This window comes from Phacochoerus africanus, chromosome 16 (assembly GCF_016906955.1).
Source record: "Phacochoerus africanus isolate WHEZ1 chromosome 16, ROS_Pafr_v1, whole genome shotgun sequence".
NCBI classification, from domain to species: Eukaryota; Metazoa; Chordata; class Mammalia; order Artiodactyla; family Suidae; genus Phacochoerus; species Phacochoerus africanus.
The window spans coordinates 15618065-15637689 of record NC_062559.1 but is presented as its reverse complement, the minus strand read 5'-3'; the positions used below and the strand labels follow the sequence as shown (position 1 = coordinate 15637689).

Here is a 19625-nt window from a genome sequence, read left to right as displayed (position 1 = left end):
GATCTGTTCATTTTGGTGCCCTCTTAAGTCTCTGAAGAATGCGAATTCTTTAATTTTTATTTCTAGATATATTCTATATGTTTATTATCATTAAAATCATCATTCTTAATAACTTTATGATTTTTGTATGAGTCACTTAACTGGTTTTCTCAATTGTAAAGAGAAGTTAAATGATTTCTGTGACCCATTCTGTCCAAAGGTCTATATGCTTGAGCCTCAGCTGCTTGGTCACTGATCTGAGAACTAGTCGGTGGTTCAGTGTGTGGTGTCTGCAACTAAGTTTCTTATCTGGATGATTTGGGGAACGTTAACTCCTTTGTGTGTCAGTGTCTTTTTCTATAAACTATGATATAACACACTTGTCTCATGGGACCACAGTGAGGGTTAAATGAGTTAATATGTATACAGGTGTTTCGAACTGTGCCCAGCACATAGTAAGTACTGAGTAAATGTAAATTATTGTTAACTTATCTATGACTGCCCCCCAGCCATCACCCCCAACACCTAGCATCCTTCTTCACATGTAGGAGACACTCGATAAATTCTTTGTAAATTAAAGAATGAATAAGCATGCTAATGGACAGATAAGTTCAAGTGGAATATCCTAGAGTGGTCTATAGAAGCTCTTTTTCTTTTTTTCTGCCTTTTTTTTGTTTTTTTTTGGTTTTTTTGGACAGACGTCCTTTTAGTTAGAGGGTTGAGAAAACATGTTTCCTATTATCCCAGTCTTATACTTTTTTGGGGGGGGGTCTTTTTTTAGGGCCACACCTCTGGCATATGGAGGTTCCCAGGCTAGGGGTTGAGTCAGAGCGGTAGCTGCTGGCCTACACCACAGCCACAGCAATGCTAGATCCATAACCCACTGAGCGAGGGCAGGGATCAAACTCATAACCTCATGGTTCCTAGTTGGATTTGTTTCTGCTGCGCCACGATGGGAGCTCCCCAGTCTTAGAATGTTAAGTGGCACCCACTGTGGTCGTCTGGGTGGAATTCACATATATCTCTAACCATAAGAGGGTAACACTTAGGGACTCCTCAGTGATTTGCTCTGACCAATTATATCCCCCCTCCCAGAGATAAATATTCGTGGCAATAATGAAAGCAGCCATTTCTCTTCAAAATTATTGCAGTTCTTCAATGGCACTAACTCCGAACTTTGCTACACATAAAATTTAGAATGATGACTATATGGCAAAAAAAGGAAAGGCAAAAAACAGAATGGACATTCCTTCTAGTTATGAATTAACTGCTTCACATCCGAGTCTTTGGCAACGTTTTATGTACAGCCTTGTTTTGCTTTCCTCTTTCTTCCAGTTTGAAATCCTTTCTTTGTAACTTGTGAACATGAAAAATAAAAAAAGAAGTTACACTCTATCTCATGATTTGCTAACAACTCTTAGCCTGGAAAATCCCAGAGCTAGTGGAGAGCTCTGATGAGTGCCTTAAAGGGAAATAAATGGAAATGATCTTTTGAAAACAACATAAATTCTTTTTTTTTTTTTTTTGTCTTTTTGCTATTTCTTGGGCCGCTCCCGCAGCATATGGAGGTTCCCAGGCTAGGGGTCGAATCGGAGCTGTAGCCACCGGCCCACACCAGAGCCACAGCAACGCGGGATCCGAGCCGCGTCTGCGACCTACACCACAGCTCACAGCAACGCCGGATCTTTAACCCACTGAGCAAGGGCAGGGACCGAACCCGCAACCTCATGGTTCCTAGTCAGATTCGTTAACCACTGCGCCACGATGGGAACTCCGAAAACAACATAAATTCTTAAAACCAATAAAAGATGTATGACTGAAACAAAGTTACCAAAAAAAAAAAAAAAATACAGCTAATCTGAAAGGGGGATTTGTGACTGGGCCTGGAAGGCGAGCAGGGAACTGTGTGTGGTCATTACTCCCCACGGCGTGAGTGTAGAAAAAGGCCTGATAAAAGCGAGGCTGTGGACAGGACGGACCATTCACTCACCAGAGATTATCCTGCCACCATCTACTTTTGACTCTTACTGTAACCCGTTGGAATCAGTCATTCCAACTTCTCTTAAATAATCGATGAATCATTTAAAAAGTTTTTTTCAGAGTTCCCCTTGTGGTGCAGTGGAAATGAATCCAACTAGTGTCCATGAGGTTGCGGGTTTGATCCCTGGCCTTGCTCCGTGGGTGAAGGATCCAGCGTTGCCGTGGCCTGTGGTGTAGGTCACAGATGCAGCTCGGATCCTGCGTTGCTGTGACTGTGGGATAGGCCGGCGGCTATAACTCTGATTGGACCCCTAGTCTGGGAACCTCCATACGCTGTGGGTACAGCCCTAAAAAGCAAAAAAAAAGTTTTTTCAAGAGGTGATCTTCTGCCACAAAAATTCTTCAGCATCTCATTTGAGTGATAGACTGCGATCATTTCAAAACTGTTTACTCTGATTTACTTAATAGATACTGTTTCCTCAGAATAGATAATTTGGTCTTATTTCCTAAGAAATTGAAATCCTTTGTCATCCCTAGATTGGTCAGTATGGTTCTTTTTTTGCCTTCTCTGCTAGGATATTTTTAGGCAAAGATAATGCCCCAAGGGGAATACTACGCTTATTTTTAGATGATGTTTGCTTGGTTTTTAGCCACAATTATTTTATTTTGCACTTGGTCACCTCAGATGTCTTTAAAAGTAATTATATTAATGATATAAATAGAAATTATGTCTCTAACATTTGAGCTTTGGTTCCCTGTGAACTGTCTCCCTTTTTTCTACCTTTTCTTCCTTATTGTACTTTTTATTGAGATAGACTATGGCTACAGTGAAGTGTGTGAAGTGTGCTTATCTTGAACACACATCCAGAATTTTGCATGCAGAATCATGTAACCAGTACCCAGGAGGTTTTCTCATGCCCTTTCCCAGTCGGTCCCACCCCCAAGGTAACCAGGATTCTGATTCTAATGCTGTCACTTAGTTTTGCGTGTTCTTTAACTCTCTGTAATCACACAGGGTCTTACGTATCTGGCTGCTTTTTTTCACCATAATGTCTGGAGAGTCATTCATGTTATTTAGGGCATAGTTTGTTTTTATTGTTATCTATTCCATTGTATGATTGTAGGGCAAATTATCCACTCCCCATGTTAGTATACATTCATCATTTCCACTTTGGGGCTATGATATGCATGTCTGCTATGAAGAATTTTGTACATAGGCACACATTTCTCTCAAGGATAAACCTAGGACTGGAATTGCTGGGTCATGAGCTTAGCATGTGCTCAGCTTTAGAAGATATTTAACAGGCACTTTACAGTTACAAAAGTGAATGAGAAATTGTTTGAGAATTTTATTATTCTACATTCTCACTAACATACGATTTTGTCACCCTACTAAGTTTTCTGCAATCTGGTGGTTGTGCAGTCTACTTTACTTAAAATTTTTTTTTTTTTTTCGTGAGGTCTCCCTACTTCTGGATATGAGTTTTCAGTTTAAAGGCTATTTTCCAATGTGCTGATTTGTAGCTTTTCCTAGCAAAGTGACCCTGTGTCATTCCTAGGAAGTCCTGATTGTGTAAATGTGGCCTTACCCAGGGTTCTTGGGTGGCTTTTCTTGTTATAAATCCCCTATTAATCCGTCATCGCTTTTGTGGTGGATTGTAAAGATACCTCCTCTCTTCTCTTTCTGCCATTTTTTTTTTTTGGTCAGTGGTTTTCTATTTTGAACTATATCTTTATTGCATGGATCGTACTGATATTCTCACTGGTGACAGGCAGAACTCCGAATGGACCCCCAATTACCCATGATCTTTATAATTTCTCCTCTTGTGTCTGCCAGATCTGGGAACATCATGGAATATCACTACCATGATTAGGTTACATCCTGTGTCACCTGTAATGGGATTTTGTAGATAGGATTAAAGTTTCTAATGATTTACCTTTGAGTCAATCAAAAGGGAGGTTACCCTTGGTGGGCCTGACACCTAATCAAGTGAGTCCTTAAGAGACAAGAAGCAGTACAGATGCTAGCCTTGAGGAACTAATTGTTGTGAGAAGAGGGGGCCGTAGGGCAAGGGCCTCGGTTTCTAGAAGCAGAGAGTAACCTCTGTCCAAGAGCCAGCAGGAAAACAAGGACATCAGTCCTCCAACCACAAAGAACTGGATTCTACCAACAATCTGAATCAGCTTGAAAGAGGACCTCAAGCCTCAGAAAAGGTTACAACCCTTGACTCACACCTTGATTTCAGCTTAGTGAGACCACAGCCACAGCTCCGTGGGATCTGAGTCACGTCTGTGACCTACACCACAGTTCACGGCAGTGCCGGATCCTTAACACACTGAGCAAGGCCAGGGATCAAACCCACATCCTCATGGATACTAGTTGGATTCGTTTCCGCTGAGCCACAGCAGGAAATCCCACTGCTTCTTTTTAAAACGGCTCTTGCCTTGCCCAGATTCTCACTGCTGTCACCTCTTGGTTGGTACTGCCTCTACCTTGAACCCTTCCAAACCATTGGTTATACTGGAACCAGAATGCTTTCAAAGTATTTGGTGACTTCTTATGTCCCTTGTACTCAACCCCTATGTCCTTAATATGCCTAATAGGGTCTGTGTGATTGGCCTCCACTAACACCCAGCCTCTTCCTGGCCCCCTTTCTCACCACAGCCCTGCTGGACTTCTCAGCTTGTCATGCTCATTCAGCCCTGGCCCTTCCTTCCTTGCAAGTGGCTCACCCCTATCTTCTCCTTCATAACTTGTTCTCATCTTTAAGGTGGTCCTTTGCTGTATGAAAAGATTTTAGTGTAATACACAGTAAGTACTTACCATGTGTCAATCCATGTTTTTGCATGGAGTATCTTGTATCTTCTTAACTTCCTTTGGGAAGTTTTTGTTTTGTTTGTTTCAATTCTCCCAGGCAAGGTTATTGTCCTTATTTGTAGCACATGACATGTTTATAGTTATTCAATTAATTACTTGTTGTTTGTTTGAAACATATATACTTACTCATTTTAAGTTCCACAGGGGCAGAAGCCTTGTCAGTTGTGGTTTCCTTAAAGCTTTTAGTCCAGTGTCAGACATACAGTAAGCTCATTATTCATGCTTTTTTACAAATGAAAAGAAGTTCAATGTTGTACATTAACCACATGTGAACTAGACAGAAGCTTAGGGGCTTTTTCTGTTTTATTTTGTTTTTAAGACAGTTTTTGTATTTTCTTTTTACAGCAACAGCTGCAGCATATGCAAGTTTCCAGGCTAGGGGTTGAATCAGAGCTGTAGCCGCCAGCCTACACCATAGCTCTGGCAGTGCCAGACCCAAGCCGCATCTGCAGCCTACGGCACATTTTGTGGCAATGCCAGATCCTTAACCCACTGAGTGAGGCCAGGGATCGAACCCACATCCTCATGAACACTATGTCAGGTCCTTAACCCACTGAGCCACAACAGGAACTCCTGAAGCTTAGCTCTTTTCTCTCCACCTTTGGAACTTTTTCCTGTATGCTAATAATACTTGAGGAGATATAGTAATATATCATAGACTATACTAAGAAGGAAGCTAAGGGAAACTAATATTGTTTGATAGAAGAGAGTGAAGTTATTGAGATTGCATTTTTGAGTATGTACATAATTATCACTTGATTCTCACAATCCTTGTCTCAAGTAGGTCTTCTTTTCTCACTTTAATGGCTAAGAAACCATAGCTTATACACATTAAGAACCTGCTCACAGTCACAAAACCAATAGATGATAGAGTTAAACAATTAAAAAAAATACTAGTTTCATTAGATAAGGCTTATAAAGTTTCAGAATAACTGAGATTTGAAGTGGCTTGAGCCACTCTTTGCTTTACTGAGATAATTTGCATGCAATAATCCACATACATTAAAAGCGAACCACTTGATGAGTTTTGATGAATATGTATACCCATCAAGATACAGGCATTTTCATCACCCGGAAGTTTCGTTGTGCCGTTTTGAGTCTGTTTCTCCCTTCATTCTCAGCCCCAGACAGCTATTGAAATGGTTTATGCCACAAGATAAGCTCACAGTTTCTATATTTTATATAAATGGAATCATACCGCATACAATTTTGTGTCGGCTTGTTTCATCCACAAAATGATTTTGACATTCACCCATATTGTACATTTCAGTAGTCTGCGCCTTGTTATTGCTGAGTAGTCCTCTATTGTATGGTTATACCGTGACGGATAGCGATATGTCACATTGTTTATCCTTCCAGCTACTGATGTATGTTGAGATTGTTTCCAGTTTTTGGTTGTTTGAGTAATGCTGCTGCAAACGTTCATGTGCAAGTCTTTGTGTGGGACGCGTATTTTCAGTTCCCTTGGGAATGCTCGACAGTGGGCTTGCTGGATCACATGGTAGGTGTGTATTTAACTTCTTAAGAAAATGCCAGTTTTTTTGAAATGATGAAATCATTTTATATTTCCACCAGCAGTGTCTGCCAACCTTGGCTTTGTCAATCTTTGTAATTTCAGACTTGCAAATGAGTGTGTAATGATGGTTTATTGTGGTGGCCTGAACGTCTTTAACATAATGTTTTCTTGGTGTAGAAGGTTAATATGACTGTGGATTTGAGCATTCTGAATTCAGATTAGAATCCACCTCAAGTCTTTTTTTCTCTTGTTGTAATAAGTGGTCCAGACCTATGGATCACTTATTTCCTTTGAAGTAACTATTAAAATATTTACCTCCATGAAGGTCGTAAGTATATAGATATAGACTATTTTACAACTGGAGAGCTTTGTATATATTCGTTCCTATGTTAAAAGCAGTGCTTACTATAAGTCCTGCTTATTGAGTATCTACAGTATACTTCCAGCATCTTCTAAAAGTTTGTATAATATTATTCAACAGCAGTGAGTGACTTCTAAACAAGTCTTGTTCTGAAGCTAAGCCATCCCAGTTGTTGCCTTATTAGTAATCCCAGGGCTCATGCAAAAGGCTGCTGATGAAGATTTTCTGTTTTTCTTTGAGTGCCACCATGGCAGCAAATGGTATCTTAAACTGACAAGCTGTAAATTAAAACTTGGAGAATGCAAGACCTGGTCTAGGGAAAATGAAGTTATGTCTAGGTGACTTGTTCCATTTGAATTAATCAAAGGGCTGCCGGTGTAGACCAGCTGTGTTCTCTGATGACAAAAACGAATCCTGACATTTGGGATAATGAAAATTCAGTTCAGCACCTCTTAGAGATATGTATGATAATATATTGTCAGTCAGAGGCAGAGGGAAAGGGGGAAGCAAAAACCCTGTCTTATTAAAATAGACAGTGTGACAAGTGGACGTTGCTGGATCTTCAGTTTCTAGGGGGAAAAAAATGTCAAGGGAAACCTCTTTTACAAAAATGATCAGAAGAGCTGTTTTATGGAAGGAAGGTGGAAAGATTTGACTTTCAATGTCTGACCTCTTTGGCAGTCGCCTCTGTCGGTGATTCCTAGATTCCTGGTTTATTTTCTGGGGGTGCAGGCGGAGGCTGGAAAGGCACGAAACTCACTTTTTTGGTTTGACAGTGTTAATGCCATCATCTAGTTCATACTTTGTAAGCCCACTTATTATTTCCTCTGCGTGTGTTTTTTCTAGTTTCGCGGATTAGCTGCACTGTCTCTTCAAAGGCTATCCAATCAAGGAGGGGTTATTAAAACCAGGGCGATTTATGACTGAGAATTAATTAGAGAAGCATTTTCATGCAAAACATCCAATTTTTTGATTAGCAATGGAGCAGGGCCGCAATTAACACTCTAGGAAGCTTAAATTTCCAGCTTTTTGATTCTCAGGAAATGAGATTATCAAACCAGGGTCAGACACTTGACAGCAAAGCGGGGGTGGGAGAGTGTGAAATTATATGTAAAAAAAAAAATTGTCTTTTGATTTTAATTCTGAGATTGCTATTAAGGCAATGGAAAATTCAGGGAAGTGGAAGAAGGAAAAATCTGAAAATGCAAGAACCTGAAATTCCCGATTCTTTAGTGGCCTAATTGCCATGCAGAGTATCTGTTGTAAATGTTTGCTTGGAATATGGTTTAGAAACACAGCACTATATTTTGTTCCTGCATTATTATTTATTATTTAGTCTTTCGCTGGTAGATTTCTTTTAGATATTCAGTGGCTGAACAAGTATTTAGAGTGTTCGTATGCTTTGGAGAGAGGCCCACATTTCTTAGAAATTTGAAAGCAAATTGAAAGAAAGGAAGTTTCTTTTCTAAATGGTGGTTTGCTATTTTGGAAGTCGATTTATTTTCATTGGTGTTTGTAATTATTTTCAATCACTTGAGAACGAGTTGCGGTAGTGAGCTATCTCAAAACCCAGATTACCGTTCCATGGTACATGCCCTTGGTCAAGCTTAGGTGTCTGTGATAAGAAGTAAGGCAACCCCAGACCTCCTGCAAAACAAAGCGGATGCTGTCATCCTCGTAATTGGGGTTCCCCAAGGAGGTACGGCATAAGGAAAATTGGTTCGTTCTGCAAAATACTTTTCGCCTTCTTTTCTCTTACTTTAGATATCTAATTTCAGCTGAGAAATAGAGGCGCAGGGCATGTTTGTGCTTGCTCACTGTGCCGGTGTAGCTCTCTTACTTTTCTCCTCTTCCTCTGTTAGGGTTTAAGATTCCTAAGTCAAGGGACCTCGTCAGTATTGTTAAATCACCAGTCAGTCCTTCCTGTCACTGCCCTGTTGTCTTGCACTTACGATGGTGCTCTGTGACTCCAGAAGCTGTTGATCTGTACTGTTGATGGGCTGCCTGCTTATTGACATCAGGGAAATTGTTGGCATCCAGTGCTAAGATGACCATAGGTTAAGGATCCCTTCCTAGGCTTGGCATGGAGGTTGGGGGTTGAAGATGTAACAGGTCTGTGTGGATCTGGTTTATTTCCTCTTCTCCCAGACTTGGTTTTTTTCTATTTCCATAAAGGGCAGGAGCTTTTGTGAGATTCCTGGGGTTATTTTGAAAAATACCTTCATAAGCAATTTCCTGGACTATGCTAACCATGAATGGAAGAGGCTGTGCGACATCTATATAGTCAGTGATTGCTCTTTGCATTTCTTGCCCGAAAGCATCTCTGATTTGGGAACATGATTCATTGACCTAGTCTGTCATTCTTGCAGTCCCACTGTGGATTCTCAACTTGATGTGTCAGTCTTGCTTAACCCTCCTTCCTTTGTAGGTGAAAGTATCCATCAGTGGCTGGGTGAATATTGGCTGCAGTTTAATCTTGGGAAAAGGAGGAGGAAAAACTGCCAATCAAAGGCTGAAGAGTTGATCTTACTAGATTTGTCATCGTCAGCCTCGGTGCTGATTTTCACATTTTTGGATGTTGACAATTGTATGCTTTTTGGGTGTCAAATGAATATTTGTTGAAGAACTTACAGTGTCAGCTCTATACATTTTTTTCCCCCCCATTGGAAAATGTTTCTACATTTCCAAGTTCCTAACATAGGAAGCCTTTAAGCAGATGAATTAGGGACTGGTAACCTATGTGTGCATGTGTTAGGGTAAAGGACTCATGGATGGCTTACAGGGAATCTGTGACCCCATCATTGTATGCACGTTTGCAGGGAGGAGGGAAAGAAGTTGCCTAGTTTTCACTAGGTTTGCAGAATGCTATTATTACGTGTGTATGTGTAAATACACACATTTACAAGTAATATATAATATAGTTCCCAACTTCATGAGCCTTATTTCTATAGAAGAAAACAATAAACTAACTTCAGTAAAAACACCTAAAATGATATCCTAAAATTCACAAGAAGTGTGAATTAAGTACAAATACACCTACATTCAAATGTTTGACTATCAAAGGTGCACAGAAATAATTGAGTTGATAAAAATTGGGAAAATGAATCAGAAAAAGCATGGTAATTTAATAGAAATCACTTTGTAGAAAGCAAGGATTATTGTTCAGTGGAGTGGAAAAAAAAAACAAGAGTATTCCAAGTTTTTCCTTCTCTATTGTTAGGTTTTTTTAAAAAATACATAGTTTGATAAATTAATAGTTCAATAAATTAATTGAAAAGCTTGATTTGCTTTAAGAGGCTTACAATTGGTAATAACCTTATTACATTCTGGAATTCCCTGGGGTGGGGTGAGGGTGTCAGCTGTTCTACTGGCAACGTTTCTGCTTTGTTTGATTTGCTGTGTGCTCAGTTTGCATAGTGGTGGATGATGGACGTGGAAGAAGGCTATTTAAAAATCTTGACTGGGGAGTTCCTGTCATGGTGCAGTCGTTAACGAATCCGACTAGGAATCATGAGGTTGCGGGTTCGGTCCCTGCCCTTGCTCAGTGGGTTAACGATCCGGCGTTGCCGTGAGCTGTGGTGTAGGTTGCAGACACGGCTCGGATCCCGCGTTGCTGTGGCTCTGCTGTGGGCCGGTGGCTACAGCTCCGATTCGACCCCTAGCCTGGGAACCTCCATATGCTGTGGGAGCGGCCCAAAGAAATAGCAAAAAGACGGGGGGAAAAAAAAACTTGGCTGGCCATGATGGGAAGGAAAGCTTTTACTTTAAGATATAATCAATCTTTAATAGTGATTGACTCATGTATGTTTATATGATTATATATGTATACATAGATATTTAACTATTAGATCTATAATTACTTATTATTGGAATTTATACTAGGACAATTACATTGTTACTGAGTGTCTAAAACTCACGTCTTTAATCCCAATTCCCATTGAAATACTTGATCTGATAAGGATAATCCTGTTCTAGCAGAAATAGATAGTAGGAACAGTTAGAAAGAGATAGTAGGAAAAAGATGTTCATTTTCTTGAGATCCTGATCAATCTAATTTGTAAACATTAGATTTTTATGAGCATGAGAGTCAGTATTGGTCATTGAAATGAAAGGTTGAAACCTCCAGGGTTCAAAGCAATGGATTAAGAGAGACTTAGATCAGGAATTGAAAAAAGCGCACTCACAGAGCATCTATGTGATAGATGTGGTAGAAACTCTGGAGTTGTCAAGCTTTTTAAAAAGTAGGGACAAATGCATTGAAAACCTCAGAACTCAGTCTTGGTTGAAGAAGAATAGTTCAGGAGCCATGAACAGTGTCTTAAATAAATTAGGGCGGGCGAGGAAAGTGGATAACTAAGGTTATGAGTATAAAAAAATCTTCCTCCATCAATTTTTTAAAAAGCTCATCTAGTTGAGGTCTTACAATCCCCAGTAACCATAATTAAATGTTTGCTTTGGCTTTTAGTGCCCTTTTGTCGGTTTTGATAACTGTACCTCTGTCTGGAAGCCCAGTTATGGGTTTATTGTAATGATTTTAGCAGTCCGCTCCTGAATGCACGTCTCTGAGTTAGAATCCTATGGCTTCTGCAACCATTGTGATAATGGTCAGTGAAAGAACAGTCTTTGGACAAATAATGGTATCACGTCTTTAATGTTTTGTTCTGATGCATGAAATGAATCAGAGCCATGAAAGTTTTTTCTAAAATATAGCACCAAGAATTTCTCCCTGTCTCTTTTATTGAGGCCTCTTTATTCTTACTTAGGCCTCTTCATTCATGGCCTCGTCATTGAGACCCAGGCAATTGCAAAGCCTCCCAAGTGCCTGAGAAGACTCCAGACTCAGTCTGATTCCTCTAAGAACTTCGTACTGATAGAAATCGTATTAATGTTTTCAGATTTCTAACTGCTTGGTAGCATAATAACAGAAGCTTAATAGTATAATAACAAAAGCTTGATGCTCTGTAGCTGGATTCCTTTCAATAGTGTAAAAAATGTTATAAATGATTGATAGCTTGGATGACTGCCCGTATTCCTCTCGGGGGTGCTAATTGTCACGTGTTTATGGTTGTGTTCCACATTATTGCCATTAACCACTGCTGAAGTCTCCTGCTTACTGTATAGTCATTGCCCATCAGTATTTAGTACAGGATGAATGAACAGTCCCTTCTTTGTGTGTTTAAAGAATGTCTACAAACTTGCAAGTGGTCTTGTTCAACTAGAGTTTCTTTGAAATAGGAGATATGCTGAAGAAATATTTGCATATCTGAATATGCGGAAGATACATGTCTGATATTTATGTATAATTGACTTAAATTGAAGGTAACGCCATGGTAGTGATCTAGTAATCTGATTATACTCATGTGCATCAATGAAATTTGGGTGGATTTAGTGGTATTAAACCCCAGACATTATATTCTCCTGTGGGACTAGGAACCATTTTCTGAGTTAATACAGTTTAGTGGTTTTAAAACCGTGTTTGTTCTAGAACACCTAGAAGCCTGAAAAGGTTTAGGAGATTGACCAGTCAGGATTCCCAGCCATCCCTTGACAGCTCCAACAAGGGAAGCTTAACGTCCTTGTTTTTTTTTTATATGTTTTGATTCAATTTTTTTTTCTTTGAAGTGTTGCTCTGTAAAATTGTGTGTTTTAATTTTATAAGTGAAATTGTTGTTCTCATTTTGATGAGTGTACTTTTAAAAAACGTTTACTAAAACATTTTAACCTCTTACTCCAGTTCCTCTGCCCAGACTCTCCACTGTAAGAAATTTAGTGTGCAGGATTTCCCGACGTGGCTCAGCAGAAACGAATCCAACTAGTATCCATGAGCATGTGGGTTCAACCCCTAGCCTCCCTCAATGGGTTAAGGATCTGGCGTTGCCGTGAGCTGTGGTGTAGGTCGCAGAGGCGGCTCAGATCCCACATTGTGGTGGCTGTGGCTGTGGCATAGGCTGGCAGCTGCAGCTCCGATTCGATCCCTAGCCTGGGAACTTCCATATGCCTTGGGTGTGGCCCTAAAAAGAAAAAAAAGAAAAGAAATTAATTCAGTGTGCATCCTTCTGGTTCCTGTTCCTTGTGTTTATAATATGTATTACGTGATCCCACGTACACATTTTCCAAATTTGCTATTTCAAAAATGTTGGCAGTGAAAGCTTGTATGAGGTTTTTAAAAATTTTTTTTATGTAATGATTTTTATTTTTTTCCATTATAGCTGGTTTACAGTGTTCTGTCAGTTTTCTGCTGTACAGCATGGTGACCTAGTTACACATACATGTTTGGATTCTTTTTTCTCACATTATCATGCTCCATCGTAAGTGACCAGATACAGTTCTCAGTGCTACATGGATTTTTTTTTTTTTTTGTCTTTTTAGGGCCACACTTGCGACATATGGCGGTTCCCAGGCTAGGGGTGGAATCAGAGCTGTAGCCGCTGGCCTACACCACAGCCACAGCAACGTGAGATCTGAGCCATATCGGTGACCTGCACCACAGCTCACAGCAACGCCTGATCCTTAATCCACTGAGTGAGGCCAGGGATTGAACCTGTGTCTGCATGGATGCTAGTCAGATTCATTTCTGCTGAGCCACAGTGGGAACTCCTATAAGGACATTTCTTATTTGTCCTTAAAAATGACGTCTTTTCAGAGAAAGAGTTGCAGTAGGGGGTATAGCCTAAGACTGTGTCTTCCAACTCAAGGGCGCATCAAGAAAACCTGGAGGATTTGTTAAGACAGAGACCACTGGACTCCCTTTCCCGAGTTTCTGAATCAGTAAGGAGTGGCGTCTGAGAATCTGCATTTCCAGCATGTTCTTACGTGATGCTGATGGTTCACAGCACTCACTTTGACACCCTCTACTCTAAGCCTGGTAATAAAACTAGGAAAAGTGGTGCTGGTCAGGATAGCCCCGTGGTCTCTGACCAGCTGCTTTCCTTGCCTCTTTAATACCCGGGCACTTAAGAATTGTCATATTTTCCCTGGAGACTATCAAACCTAATAGAATTATACATGTGCATTAAGAGATCATCCACCTTACACCTTTCCCCCTGGGCATAGAGCAATTTGAAAAGAGACATTCCCATCAAATGACATAAAACCTGTAGCTATAGTAACAAATTAACAATTACCAGACTCTATAATTGGGTGTTTGTGCAAGCCTCCTACACTTGGGTTTTACGCATGAATTGCAGAGCTGGAGATGGGAGAATGTTTAGGGAAAGGATGGAGGACCAGCTTTCAGACTCTGTGTTCCGACAGAGACTGCAGACTCTAATTCTGTGTTAAAAATGATTAGTCAGTTTAGATACTTGTAATAGGAACATCACATTTTAATTAATTAATTTGTTAATTAAGTAATTTTGGTTTTGTTTTTTTCTTTTTTGGCTGCACCTGCAGCTTGTGGAAGTTCCCAGGCCAGGGATCGAACCCATACCTCCGCAGGGAGCTGAGCCGCTGCAGTGACAACACTGGATCCTTGCTCTGCCGTCCCACAAGGGAAATCTACCACATTGTTAAGAAGACCAAATACTGCGAAAAGATCCTATCTTTGTGCTAGGTGTTTAATTGTGTGCTAGTGTTGAGCTTTTATTCTGGACTTTGTGTTGATTATTTTCGGTCTTGAGCAATTTTAAAGGGAATTGAGCAGAACTTGCTGGTTGCTTAGTCTGAATCCATTTACCTTCCCGTTGCTTCTCCTTTTCCTAAAAATATCCCCTTCCTGTTTTTTGTCTAGACTGTAGTGTTCCTAGCTTAAAAAACACATTTCCAGGTGTACTTTGCAAGTAGGTGTGATCAATGAAATAGAAGCAGAGGCAGTTGGATAGGGCTTTTGTGAAAACATTTAAAAGGAGCCGACTCAGCTGGGAGGTACCCGTTTATCAACCCTTCCTCTTTCTCTCTGCTTGAAGTTGGGATGCGGCAGTGGCAGTTTGAACAGCCATCCTGGACTGAGGCCACCTTGATGTTGGGAGCCAAGCACTAATGGTTGGTGGAGCAGGAAAGAGCCTCCGTCCCTGATGGCCCCTGATCAGCATTCCAGCCCTGGACTCTATTCCTTTAGATTGCAGAGCGAAATAAACCTTTGTCTTATATAAGCAATTTATTTGGGTTTTCTGCTGTTTGCAAGTAAATCTTGCAAGTTAATATTGGAGGTGGCAGTTCCTCTCCTTTTAAAGAAGGGTGTTATCCTTAAAACCTAGGAGGTATTTTCACTGTTGATCCTGTAAGTTCATTATAAATTATCCCACATGTTTGGATCCCTGTCATTTTACACGTCTTCTTTCCTCCCAGTGAACTAGCTTGTTTTTAGGGTCAGATACACCCGTTCTATTTTTAACAACTTTCTTGAGGCATAATAAAAATAACAAAACTCACCCATGGTAGGTGTACAGCTCAGTAATTTTTGATGAATTTTCTGAGTTGTACAAACAGTAGCACAGTCCAGTTTTAGAACATTGTTTATCACCCCAATATGATCTCTTGTGTCTGTTCACAGTAAATGCTTACCTCGGCTGTAATCACTAATCTGCTTTCTGTCTCTATAGGTTTCTATGTCTTTGGGGGGCATTTCATATAAGTAAAATCCTACAATGATGTGGTTTTTTCTCTCTGGCCTCTTCTATTTAGCATAGTTTTTGAGCTTTGTCTGCGTGTATCACTACTTTGTATTGATGAATGGCATTCTGTCACATGGACATACTGCATTTTGTTCACTCATCAATGATGGGCATTTGGATTGTTGCCACTATTTGGCTGTTTTGAACATTGCTCTGCAAGACTTTGGGGGCACCTGGCTTTGACCCTTAACTCCTCGGCTTAATTGTCTGGTGACCTTAGGTAAGTTCCCTAACTGCTCATCTCTAAAATCTGTGATTCCCTTCTCTCTAAAAGATAATGATATAGCCTTCCTCATGGAATTGCTGTGAAGATTAAATGAAGTATTATGGGATCCTTTATTGAGAAACCTAAACAGTGGAGACATATAAGTAATATTGTTTTAAAAGCATACTTAAATCATAGTTACATTGCTTTTTTGTTTTTGTTTTTCCAGTAATGCACCATGAGTGGAGATAACGGGGGCGGGGGGGGGGGGGGTATAAGGCTGCAAATGACTGACCAGCCTTGTCGAGTGACAGTTTGTCCAGTGCATTATGGACAGGATGGTACAGATCACGGCAGAAGCTGTAGCAACTATATCACGATACTTCTGGTGATGCAATAGTTGTACTGTTTGGTTGTTCGTATGGCTTGGCACGTCAGAACCATCTTTAGTTCTAATTGCAGTGGGCAAGTACATATTTTAATAAGGGAGGCCGTTAGAATTGAAGATAAAGTATATGCAAATTTTAGCCCTATGTTTGATGTTATTTTTCTTTTAAAAATTTGTACCCTTTTCTAAAAAAAAAAAGAAAAAAAGCTTTCTAAGATACTTCACGTATTTCTTTGCTTCTTGAAAAGAATACTTAAAACATAAGTTTTTGCTGATAACTTTGAGTCATCATTATGAACTTCAGACAGAATATTATACTAAGTTTTAAGTCTGTTTGTCCTCCATCTGAAACATCCAGTATCCTGGCTCTTGGGGTTCTTGAGTTTATTTAATATTTATCTATTTATTTATTCATTCTCTTATTGTCAGACCTTTTCTTCTGCTCTTAGCTTACCTCCCGCCAGTAATCTTTGTTTGCATTCTTTCCTTTAGACGTAGAGATTGGGTATAAGGATGTGTTGCTCTTTCTGTAAAGTCAAAATAAATAGACATAAGATGAGTAGTAAGGCTTATGAAATTTGTACCATCTATGTTGTCCCTTGAGCAGCCTTTTTTGTTTACTTCCAATTCTTGATTATTATCTGAATTCATGAAATTGCTGGGTATATGGGAGCTGTATCTGCTCTCCCAATTTGCTGGACAGTAATTGGGCCAGGAACAGAACTGGTTGTTCCATTGAGTGGTGTTTTCCTGGCACACTTGTGGCTGACCCAGGGTCCAATGTCATGCTTGTTAATTTCTGTATGTAGTGTGATACCCAACCTTTGTTCAGTTTCTGTTATATCCAAGCATTGCTCTAGGTGATAACATTTTCTTGCTATTAGATAATTCAGTTTGATTAATTTAGTTCAAATATTCAACTCAGAGGCACATCCCTATATTTAAAACAACCAGCTATTTTTTCCTTCATGCAATTTCTGATAAATCTACTTCTGGAATGAATGGTCTAGAAAATTTGACAAAGAGGTACTTCTGTGCAGCACCAGTTAACTCCTTCAGTATCTGAATTATTGATGAGAGGCTGCCTAGTCTACATTTAGAGGCTGTCCATGGAGACAACAAGAGCAACCAGAGTTCTTAAAAAGAGAGAAATGAAAATACAAACATGTATAACCAAGTATAGGTTAACATTTTTTAATTGATTAGATAGAAGTAAAACTCTGAGGGCTTAGACTTCAGGGTGCTAGGAACCAGAAACTATAATGCAAAAATCTGGGTTCCCCAGGAGAGTGTGGATTATTTTTTGATTCAATAGTTAATGTTCATTATACTCTGGTAAATTAGATCCTTTGCATTTAAGAAAATTTTCTCTGATGCAATAGACTAAGAACTTTCCAAACTTTTTTGTTGCCACCACTACTGTATTCTTTGTTACTGAGAAGTTCATTTTGATGAACCAAGTATTAAAATCTAGTTCTTATTTTAATGATCAGTATATTCCATATTCCACTGCCAAAAGGATAAATTTTTTAGAGCACGTTTCTTTCATATCTCTACAAGATAGTTTACTATGTACTAGCTCCTCATTTTGCGGTGACATGACTTTATGTTACTGTTGGTTTTAACTATTATACGATGAGGGGGATAAAGGGACTAATCATTTTTTGCACCTGGTCCATACTGATGCATGGTACAGGGTATTGCAAGAAGCTCTTGAGGCGGGCTATAAGATCTTTACATTCTTTGACCATGGAGGTCTCTCTATCAGTATAGCACAGGTCACTGAATTTTCCAAAGGCATGTGTTTGTCATAATAGCCACATTTTTATAGTAGCAAAAATAGATATTCTAGTATGGCCAGTTTATAAAGAATTTAACAACAGCTTGTCTTTTTAGAAGAAAAAAAAAATTTTTTTTTTTTGGCCATGCCCATGGCATGTGGAAGTTTTTGGGCCAGGGATCAAACCTGTGTCAGAGTAGCGGCTCAAGCCATTGCAGTGACAGCACTGGATCCTTGGCCCACTGAGCCATAAGAGAACTACTTTCTTTTCTTTTTCTTTTTTTTTATTTTGTCTTATAATTTAGAAACATGGTCAAAATAACGAAAACATACCACTGAAGAGCTTTGTTGTCCGTTACTGTGGTTTCATCAATCTGAGGAGAAAATTGGTTTTTGTTGCTAATTGACATCTCATCAATAGGTCTTTGAATTGTTTCTCAAGAGTAGTGTTTTTAAAATGTTGGAAGAATTTTGACACATCACTACTGAAGTTACTATTTCTGACCTGGGCCATGTGACAGTCTCAGCAACTGTATCAACACTAGAAGGTTTTAGAGAGCATTTTTGTTTTGATCTTTCTCTTTTTTTTTTTTGTTACTTTTTATAACTTTTTTTTTCTTTTTCAAACTTTAAAGTCTTTATTCCTAATGAACAGGTTTGATAGTAATTCAGAGCTGTTTGGTGAGCAAGACAGTTCGTTGGGTCAAAAATTGAGCTTTTCCCTTAATAGAAGGTGTTATTATAATGAAATAGATTTCCTTTGTAACAGATTAGAATTCTGTTACAGAAGAATGTGGAATATACTGATCATTAAAATAAGTGGATGGTTCTCATAAAGAAACTTTTGAAAACTAACACATTTAAAGATACAAGTTCCAAATTTATATGCTCTTATTGCTTTATTGGTGCATCCCTTTGCATATAGCCTTTGAAGCTCAAGAAACAAAGCAATAAAAAATACCCTGCATGTGGCCCTTCACCTAAATTAATTTTCCGGACCATCACGAGAGATGACAAACTAGTGGCTCCTTTACCCTATGACAGACAAGTGGAGTCTATTCTGTTTCTGTTTTTCAAAACTCAAATGTATAACAGTTGTATTGAGATATAATTCACACAACCAAAGAAATCACCCATTCGAATGTACAAGTCAGTGGTTTGTAGGATATACATGGGTGTGTAGCCATCACCGTAATAAGTAAAGCAAATTGAAAATAATGTCAGAAAGGCTAAAGTTTCTTCCCAGCAGCTTAACACTGTATTTTTAATTTTTAAAAATGAACATATGTGAAAGATTTTATTTAATTAGTCAATTGGAAACCAGCAGGATGGTAAAGCCAGTTTGGAATCTTTGAGAAACTGAATATTTATGTATTTTACGTGTTTATGTTTATTGAAGTATATAGTTGACTTATGGTATTATTTTGATATTTTTATAGATTATACTCCATACAGAGTTATTATAAAAAATTGACTGTCTATCTTGTGCTGTACATTACACCCTTGGAACTCCTTTTTTTATTTTATACCTAGTAGTTTGTACTCCTAATCTCCTTCACCTCTTTTGCCCTACCTCTTAGCCCTCTGGTTAACCACTAGTTTGTTCTCTCTGTGAATCTATTTTATTATATTCTTGCATTTATTTTATTTTATTTTATTTTTCAGATTTCACGTACAATTGAAAACATACAGTACTTATCTTTCTCTCTCTTTTTTTCACCAAGCATAATGCCCTCTAGGTCCATACACTTTGTCACAAACAACGAATTTCACTCTTAAGCAGATGCAAGCCTGCTTTGGATGCTCCAGAAGACCTGAGCATGTCTCTCAACATACTCACCCTCAATTGTTTTTATTACTGTATTTGTATCTGTCCCATAGAAGGGATTTAGTAGCATCTGAGTGGGAAGGAATTGGATATTGGGG

General features: G+C 39.1%; 1 protein-coding gene across 2 annotated transcripts in view; it reads left to right on the top strand.

The window, feature by feature from the left end:
* The window catches only part of EXOC4 (exocyst complex component 4), an 808154-nt gene that overhangs the window by 244202 nt on the left and 544327 nt on the right, over positions 1-19625 (top strand). The gene's annotated exons all lie outside the window — the stretch shown is intronic.